Source organism: Belonocnema kinseyi, chromosome 4 (assembly GCF_010883055.1).
Source record: "Belonocnema kinseyi isolate 2016_QV_RU_SX_M_011 chromosome 4, B_treatae_v1, whole genome shotgun sequence".
NCBI lineage: Eukaryota > Metazoa > Arthropoda > Insecta > Hymenoptera > Cynipidae > Belonocnema > Belonocnema kinseyi.
Genome location: NC_046660.1, coordinates 33,439,052 through 33,449,429, shown reverse-complemented (window position 1 = coordinate 33,449,429; position 10,378 = coordinate 33,439,052). Strand labels below are relative to the sequence as shown.

Here is a 10,378-nt window from a genome sequence, read left to right as displayed (position 1 = left end):
AGCTTCGGGAGATGAGAAAAGAGTGTGTGCAATAAAAATATGTGCTCTTTTTTTCTAACTGCTTCTTCATAACTTTAAAAAATACGCTATTCTGTATATAGGATACCGGAATCTATTCATGCTAAATTAATGAATTTAGGTAGAATCGTTAGCCATAGTGAGTGAGCGACTTTAAAATGATACAAGTAGGTAAAAATGTACTTTGGCACTCAGATTCTGGAAGAAGTTTTACTCCCTAACTTCAACTGGCTATACTTGTAAATCAACGCAACGTCAAACTACCCTATAGTATACTTAGTTAGAGTATATTCATAGGAGCTACTTCCGAGGCTAGACGAATTTGGTAATTTATGAATGTTACATCCAATTCTGCAGTAAAACTTAAGTGCAAAAAGAGGACTCGAGTTCATGGACAGTCGATCGATGTGGCTGTATCGTGCGATTTGCCGAGGGAGGTAAAAGAGGGAAAGCAAACAAGTAACTGGGGAGTATACGTATAGTTGTAGCACATCGTAAAAGTCGGAGTGGAAAAGCAAAAGACTGTGAAGACGAAAAGGAAGATAAAGATAAAGAAGAAGAAGATAAAGAAGAAAAGGGAGAAAGGTATGCAGGGCACGCGATGGTGCTCGTGCGCGCCAAGTACGGGGCGGAACTACTCGACTTCCGTCGAGTGCAATAGCCCCGCAGGTTCATCGGACCTGACTACATTCAGCCGACCGAAACGGACTCTAGCATAGCTTCTGGTCGATCTATCACATATCACGTGTTGCCCTCTTCCTCTATTTCCTACTTTTATTACTTCACTGCAGTTTAAAATACAAAAAATCTGTTAGAAAGCATTTAAATATAAAAAAAAAAAATAAACAAGGGAGAGAACTAGGCCCATAATATGTAACGAGAAACTGAAATGAAGTTGTAAAGTGATCGGTGGTACTCGCACTGTTTCGTTGAAGTAACTACTTTTCCGCACAAATCAAATTAGTTCTCTAATAGGTTTGATTTCACTGAACTTTGCAGTTTGGAAGTGAAAACAGGAGAAATTGAGCGAAAGGACGTTTTTTTATCGTGGTCGGCGCTGTGATGAAAGTGCAACGAATAATAACCACTGAAGGCAAACGTTTAACAGCATAAAGCTTTGATCAGTTTTCCTTCTTTCACCAGAATTCACGTCAACTTTTGAAGCAGATATCATTTTGTTTTTTTGTTCAGCGAAGAAGAAAAGAGTAATCGTCTCGATTCTGAGCAATCTATGAACCACAGTGCATTCAATTCATGCCCGTACACGTGCAGTTGTGCAGGGTCAACGAATTTTTTCCCGGAAACGTTGCAAAGAACAACGGCCGAGGTCGCTGACTCAATTCTCTGCGAGTTGGAATTCATGGGAGCAAGTCTGGAGAACATCATTGCGCAATGCGTTACGCTCGGGAAACAATCATTAAAATCTATAAATTCCAAAAATGAAGTGTCCAGTGGTTTCTTTTATGAGAAAAAAGCAAAATAATTGGAAAATGTATCTGCTGGGTTAATTTAAAAATATTGATACTTTCTATCGCATCTTGTTTACGATTCTTTAATTTCGTGTGGTAAATTAAGTGATGTCTTCATTGCTGGCTGATTAGCTACTTTCACTTGTGTACACACAAGTTTTCCTACTCTGGATGAGACTCAGAAAGTACTTTTAACCCTATTTCGAATCAGAGCGTTTTCTCTCAACATCATGGACAGAAAGTGATTGCTTAAGTCTCTTTTGTTCTTTACACAATAAAACCGGAAAGAATTTATATGAAAGTACCTACCTACATAGTTGTTACAAATGAAGAGATGTCTTCAATTCATTACAGAATGAGTATTGTTGATCGTCATAGTCGAGCATAAAAATATTGATATTTCTTCATATGATTATATCGAGAGCGGGAGACTAACATTTTGCGATGTAGTGAGAACAGTTTTTGCTCGACTTCCTCGTTTTCATCAACGCGACTGCCACGTTCTACTTTCCCTTGGTCGCTGGGCCTGTCCAAGTTGGATCGATTCTATAATTACTATCTGTAAAGTGGATTCGCTTTAACCTTCAACGAGGGCAGACAGGAAGTGTTATCGAAAATAGCTAATCCAAATTAAAATCTCGAGTGCTGGATACTGTCTCTTAGTTATAGCGTTCAAACACTTCAAAACATTTCAAACTAACTCGTAGTTTATACTAATCCAGGTAGTCGAAACTCTGAACCTCGAGATTCCTATCATTTCTCAAATCTTTTTTGCTGGAGAGATTACTTCAAGTTAACTTGGCAGAAGGTATTCAGGAATATTGGAAAATAGAGAGAACGAGATTTTACCGTAGTGTTCGGGAAAATCGAGAATTCTCAAAGTAATCATCCAAGAAAGCAATAGCCCTCTTGCCGAAGTTCCCAGTCAATAGTGCTTAGTCAACCCCACAAAAGAGAAAAATGTTACCTGCGAGGAACTTTATCTCACCCGAGGGAGAGTTTTTTGTATGGTTTACTTTTATTTTCGTTTATTGTATTTCAGAATCTATCTCACTTATAAAATCGAGGTAAAACATTTATTAAGAAGATCTACAACTTAGTTTTCATAAACAGTGTTTTAAAATAGAAGACTAATAAAGACAACTATTACGGAATTACCGTAAAGATCGTAACCGTACTTTTATGGACTTCTGGTAAAAATAAGTGGACTTACGTAGGCGAAATGATTAACAACGAACGAAGTCGGAGCAAAAAATAAAGGTAGAGGAAGTTACGTAGTCAAGAATTCTCGGTTCTGTTATAAAGATCGATATGATTAACTTAAACTTTTTTGGCTCTAATTTTAGGGTTTTCATTTTTTTTCTTCTTTTCGGAATGAGTGTGTACACTGTACTCACAGCCTCGACGAGCTTTACTGGCGACGATGTCAACCAAATACTTGCGTCCTGTCCGAGAACATGGTGCTCACCGACCCTGACCGCTTGATTACCTCGAAAAAAATTGTCGATGGAAGCAACGCGCCATGCGAAGCTCTCAAGGAGAGATCCATTCACACGCCACTCGTTCCATTCATCCTGTAGACGAGGTTCTTATATGCATAAATAGTTAGCCCTGTCTGAAAGACGAATCAGCTTCGGAGAAAACGTCCTTGTGAGTTTGATGCTTGCCTAAAAAATTATTCCTTTCCTAAATCAGTTAATGAGCAACGAGCTCCCATGATTCACTTATGATTCCTGTTCATTATTTTAAACAACAGAACAATTCCATCACATAATGTTTCTAGAATCGCCCCAGAACAGAATTCATTATAATTCAAGATAAAAAAAACAAACAAAAAAACAGACGATTCCATATTATTTCTTCTCGAATATTTTTTTCTATGAAAACGAAACATTTTCGTGCAAAAGGCGTGCAATAAGAGGCGGGCCGAGTTTTGCAGTAAAGTCAGTAGAGGCGGAGACACAGAGTCAAGGCTAGTGCCTGCGCGAGCAAGTGTGATAAGACAAAGGCTAACTCTCTTCAAGGGCGCCACGAGCCAGGTTTACCAAAGCGCACGCCAATTTCCGACTTGACATCATTGACAGAATAGAAAAGGACAGACTAGCAAATGTTATTTCAATATTCCAAATGGAGTTTCTTTCCGGATATGAATGAGACATCAGCTATATCGATCAAATCAAAAGCTGTATATGACAATTGATATACTAATCCTGGAGAAATCCTTTTCAACCTCAGCAAATTATTTTCAAATGCTATAATTAATTATAAATTCTGTAAAGCAACTCTCAGAGTTACTTTCATGGAAAAGTGGTGAGTTCATTGACTTGTATAGAATCTACATCTATGTCTATATAGATATACTGATTCTAAAACTATATGTATCTAAGAGCAAAGAATTACGTCATAAGCACCAATCAGTGATCGTTATCTTTCACCCTTGAAAATCCTCGTTTTCGCTCTGACCTTTCGGTACTCTTAACAAATAATTGAATGCGTCTTATAAAAGTTTCAATCCTACGCTGAAGATCGTGAAATGACAAAATTGTTGCAACAGAAACTTTTAACTCCGAGGACAAAATGAGTACTGGTAAAATTTTCAGCTGAACTTTGCTCGCTTTGAACGCGTTTTACGTCAGACAACTTTTTATTCGATATTGATTTTTCCTCACTACTATATATTATCGAGATTCTAATTCTATTCAAGCAAAATAATAACTGATATGTAATCTTAATGAATCGTAATAACCTTAGTATAAATGACAGGTTGGAAAAGTAGGATTTAATAACACAAAACTCGAAGAGTTAGCAAGACTTCGTAGTTCGTGTAACTAAACAGTTTAAATTCAGCTTATTGAAGGTCGATTGTACTGCTTCCAGCCAATGGTAAATGTGACTGAAGCCCCTGAAGGAATTGTCGATTGGTCAAGTTAAAAATTAGTACAAATTAATTAAAATGACTTTTATGATGCGTTCAAATTAACGCTCAAAAGGCCGACGAAAGTATTGAAACTCTCTCTCCATTATGCTCATTACTTTCCTCCTCATCTGTAGCCTTAAAGAATATCCCAAACATATTTTTCGCGTACTTATCTCCTCCGGAAATGAGATTTTCGCCCCAGGAGACTGAGAGTATTTGAATGGAGGTATTTGCATGGTATATTGATCGACCTGGGTCTGCAGCAGTCGCATGAATTTTCAGATACTAATTTTAAAGGGGACAAAATAATATGCGAGATACGAAAAGCAGCTATAAGTAATATCAATAATGAATTCATATAAATTACAAGCTACGACAGTCTTGCAGTTAATAGCAGGGTAGAATAATTGCTCTCGAACTTATAATTATGCATGCAAAGTTGATGGCTCCTCATGTCATGTGGAATCAAAAGATACTTTCGTCCTGGGAAGACAAATCGATGTGCACAACTTATCTCGTATAAAGAGCATCCCTGTATAGCAAATTACAGAGAAACTAGGTTTTATATTACGATTATATCTAACATTTAATTTGAAAAGCCTTTGTAAATTGAATTGCAAAATCGAAATGTAATTGAACAAATGGAATTTTGGATTTTTAGTGTTGTCCCCTGCCTCAAAATGAAAGAAGGGGGGAATTGTAAAGAGTTCCAACGGTTAAATAAATGCAGCGGGTATCTAAAGGCCCTTAAGAACGGTGAACCTCACAAATGGGCCGTAAGGCCCAAGGTCGTCCGGTATCCCACGTATGAAGGCGCTGGCCCTTGCGAATCGACTCTAGCCGAACAAAACCGAAGACTCGATCCGAGTAAATACCAGCTTGGGGAGCTTCCTTAGAACCTTTAGCAACTTAGTACCTCTAACCATAGAACATTTCACCTTGGAAGCTTTCTTCTCAAATGTCCCCTTCATGATACATTCATTATACGAGTTACGTCGTTATAGGATCATGAAAACAGCTTGACAAAAACCCCAATAAACTCGACGTGAATCTGACTTCAAAATCAGGCTCAACGTTCACAATTCACACCCATGGAATCATAATGGGTTCTCCCGAGGAACATAAAAGACGAAATTTGAATAGATGAACTTCGTTGAAGAAACCTTCCTCTTATGCAAATGAACGAGAACGAAATGAACAAGGTTAGAATAGAAACCATTTGGCTAGACATGGTTTACTAAACTTAAGGAATGTGTTAGAATTGTTTGACTTGATTAACATATTCATAATTTTTGCAAAACTTGTTCAACATGTTTAGTCATTGATGCTCAACTTCTTAACATGCCTACAATTACTTATAGTTAGCATGTTTGCCGTTGTTGCTCAATGTGGTTAAGATGCCTCTGTTTGTTGATTAACTTGGTTAACATGTTCAGCATTGTTGCTTCAATGGATTAACGCGTGTATCATTGTCGCTCAAAATATTGAAGATTTTTGTATTGTTACTCAATTTTGTTAACATGTATACCATTTTTGTTCAACTTGGTTAACATGCTAATCATTGTTTCGTTTATTTGGTTAACAATTTTGAGCTTTACGTAACGGGCTTATAACTTATACAACAATTTGGATTACACTGCGTATCAAATTTAACATCTAAATTGACCAACTTTAACATCATGATTACACGTGTTTCACATTATTTCTTAATATGGTTCAAATCGTTTACAATGGTGTATACTGTATAATGCTCTTATGAAAATGTAAGGTCCCCTGGCTGTTTTGCTGATATGTCTTCAGGGTAAGAAATGAGACAGCATAGCAACTGGGGAGAGGATTTTGAAGAAAGTCCCTGAGTCGCTTGGATCAGCGGAGAAAATTAGAGGATGCTGCTGTGTAGGGAAAGATGAAACGGCCGGCCCTGTACCCTTGAACGGAAGGTCGTTTTGAAGCAAGGACATCCGACCTTCCTTCCCTCCTTTGTGCTCGACTTACGTTATTTTATTCCACCCATCTCACGAACCATCTATTCATCAATTTCTAAGCTCTTCCAGGATGATCTCCCCACTGCTATCTGCTAAAGTCACATACTACAATAAGTCTACTGTTTGTCTATGCTCAACTTGGTAGATGTCACATGTAGGTATTTACTGCAATTATTAGATATAAAAAACGACCTTGCTAGCCACCTCTGCATATTCACTCTTCTGAGAACTTTAATTAAATAGTATTCTTTTTAATTTAGTAAGATTAATTTGTTGAATGCACAAAGTTCTGGATGCATTCGAGTGCATCATGCGTCGTTTAGATAAACAATCTATAGAGGAAGTGCGATTAGATGCGCGAATAACCCGAATGGCCCGCAGGTGTTCAATCTTCGATACGTGATTCGACTAATCGAGTTCTGTTGGTGCTAAGGCTTCGGAAAGCATGCCGTTGGACAATGAAGACTGTCAGCTTTTCCCTCAAACAAAGTCTAATTGATCGAATCATTGCTGATTGCTAAAATTTACATAATATGACATGAATGACAATAATGCTCTTGTATTTAATGTTTCATTTGAGTCACGATATGTTAGTTTTGCCATTTAAAACTTCCTCCATTATTGTCAGTGCTGACTATTGACTGCTGACAGTTCTTAACAGTTAAGTAATTACGCAAGGAGATAAATACCCAAATTAAGTATCTTTTCTACTTCTGTCACTTATTTTTAGGTTGATTCTCCCCACGTTCAATCGCCAGCGCAAGGAATGGTAAAAGCAGTAAGAGTGGTACTTAACTGGTTTTACACGCGGGAGTCATGCGTGTCCTTAATTACCTGCAGGCAACGACTGCTTGCGGAAAAAAATGTTATATAGACGGTAATGTTACACGAACAAGGTGTCGATTTTACAACCCTGTTTTTGTCCGATTTGCCATGAAAAAACAGCTAAACGAGAAAAAGTAGCATATGCAAATTCATGAATTTGGTTAATAGGAAAATAGATTTATGTATAACATAATCTTAACTTTTCGAAACATTTATTTTTACTACTTATCATGTTGTCTTCATTATTCTTCCGTTTCATACTATAAGTATTTCTTTGTCCTACATTTTGCCCCTCACGCTCTACATTTTCGAGCTCTGCACATCCGGAAAAAATGGAATCGCGATGAACCCCGTGTTTCCTAGATAGGTTTTGAACTTTAGTTTCCAAATGGAGTCACCTATGTGCGTGTTTCGAGGCAATAAGTGGTGCTGAATACCTATAAATTTCTGTTTTATATCGAATACTGGTCCACGCTCATAAGTCATAAATCCTGATCCGAACGTCCAAATGCTTTCATGGGTATTATCGAGACATAGTCACTGAAACTGTTTATAAGTACCAGTTTTTTTCGGAATCGTGCCAAGCATGTTAAATGATGATATATATTAAAAAATGAATAAGGAAAATAATTACACGCAATATTTAATAATGCGATTTATGCATACCTTTGTATAGACATCCCAAATTATAAATCTTTGTCAAAATACGAGGATTAAAGGTTTAGATGATTTCAAAATTAGAAATAATAGTTTTTATACGGGTACCGGACTACAAAGATACTTTTTCGGTACATTGAGAACGTCCCTCTTCTTACAATGCGAACACGAGAAATTTTCCTTACTTATTTCAAATACTGTACATTGTCCAACGATGACGAATGTGAAACATGCTGGCGACCCCTTCGCAGCTGGAATGCCGCTCGATGTACTCGGATTGGTTGCCGGACCAGGTTTGATTGCTTTACAACGACGAATGAGTTCTCGATGTAGTAACTCAAACCCAAGCATTTTTTGTGGAATCAACACGGTTAAAATAAAAAATTATGACCCGCCAGACGAATAAGGGCGAAACCCACGACCAATAAGGCTACATTATTCCATCAAATATAAAATAAAGTGGAATACATCAATCCTGAAAAGGCAAAGCCTTAAACATATTCGATTTTTCAAATTGAATCTTTCAATAATAATTTCAATTTGCCAGTATTAAAATAATTATTTTTCTCGATTTAATAAATGTAGCTTCTCATTATAGGGGGCAGGAGGCTTTGATGAGAGTTTATTATTGTTGGCTACACTGTATCCCAAGAACTAGTTTGGGCATGGGGTGAAGCTGCAGCCACGGATGCCTGATATCCCTTAGGACCTTAGGTCCCTAAGGAATATCGTGAAAAGAAATACTGGATTTTAGCCACCCGAATGTTGACTGATGGCATACTACACCATATAATTCAGGGATGAAAACCAGTACTTGTTTCAGGAGCCTCTAAAATCTCAAAGAGACTACATATAAATTTCTTTTTCTTCTATTCAGGCTGCTACGCAGAAAAAATAGTCGTTTGAGATTTAAGTGACTGACTATGAATCTTGAATACAGAATTTTGGATCTTACAAAGTTCCAGTGAATTGTTATTGAATAGTATGCATCTAAGTTCTATGACTCTATATACAAGATTTATAGAAAGTCACTTAAATTTACAATAATTATTTTTTTCCATGTATTCATTTTGTATGCAAGATGGGCTTTCTCTTAAGAGGTGTGCAATGGAGTTATTTAGGTCTTTAATGGAAACATCATTACTCAATATTTTATTGCTCTCCCGGGAATTATTTTTATTATGTAAACTATCATGAAGGTTATTATGCTCAATTATGTTACACAATATTCCGCACTGAATGTGGTCATATTATATGATTCGTGAAACAAATTAGATTTCCTGAAAAAGATTGGTAAAGGGGTTATTTAGAATTTAGAGTACGTGGTGAAAAACAAATTTACGAATTTCCTTTATTTTCTAGAATTAATTCATAAATAATAAATTGGTGTACGAGGAGTAGATGCAGGATGTTAATTTTTTTTAATGAGACTCTGGACGCAATGATTAGTTATCCAGCAACTGGATGCGTAATCGGAGCCAGACAGGGGCGGCGGTTCAATGTGCAAGATGACAACGAGACTCGAATCTTCAGCTCTTTATTGTACGTTTCTTTTAATTGAGATTATTGGATATATTGAAGAATTGAACAAAAAAATATAAGTTCAGATTAAAAAAAAATTTTAATGAAGTCTATGACAGAAATTCCTTTTAAACAATTTTTAAGCTTTTGCAACTATGGAAAAGAAATTTTGAAGAGTTTAAGCCTCACGGCATTAGTTTGATTTATTACAGAAGCTATTGTATGTATGATATGGGATTAAACCGGTTTTTGTTATTTAACCAAATTTTTTACTCAGTGTAAACATAAAAACCCTCAAATCTCATGTGAAAAAGTCATATATAGTCTATATATAGGCATAGGACACAAGACACTGTTATTTTTCATTTGTGTTATATATTTTTTCTGCACAAAACATATGAGAAATATTAGTGTTTTGTGCACTATATATAACTTTTTCACCTGAGATTAAATAAAATTAATTGCTGATTCCTAATAAAACACTTATGATAGTTTTCTCTATGGTCAACTTATTAGTCAGAATACTGTGCCACTTTTATGAGAAGAAAACGAGGGAAATCGAGCTGCTTTCGACGGCATCACCGACGATTCATGATGGCAGGTGTAGGTAACAGGTAAAATTCAGGTAGATTTGTAGATCAAACCTTTCCCTTCGTTCATAAATGCCAAATTCTAAATAATGAAACTCATCCCTGACAATACAACTCAAGGCTCGGCTTTCACAACTCAGGTCTTATGACTTTGTGACTTCGAGATTCAGAGAATATTCGGAATTTATGATTCACAGAACAAGCGGCTACATTTCGAATCTCGTTTTTCTCTGTGATGTGAATAAAATAGATGACAGTTAATAGAACACATGACAATGACTCTTCCAGTCTATATGACTGGAACAGTCGAGATGACATTAATGACAGTCGAACCTGAAAACAAAATAAATGTTTTATGGCAGAAACTGATAGGGTGACATGAGTAACATTTTTGTT

General features: G+C 36.5%; 1 protein-coding gene across 7 annotated transcripts in view; it reads right to left on the bottom strand.

The window, feature by feature from the left end:
- Positions 1–10,378, bottom strand: part of LOC117172142 (protein roadkill) — a 179,451-nt gene that overhangs the window by 18,806 nt on the left and 150,267 nt on the right. The gene's annotated exons all lie outside the window — the stretch shown is intronic.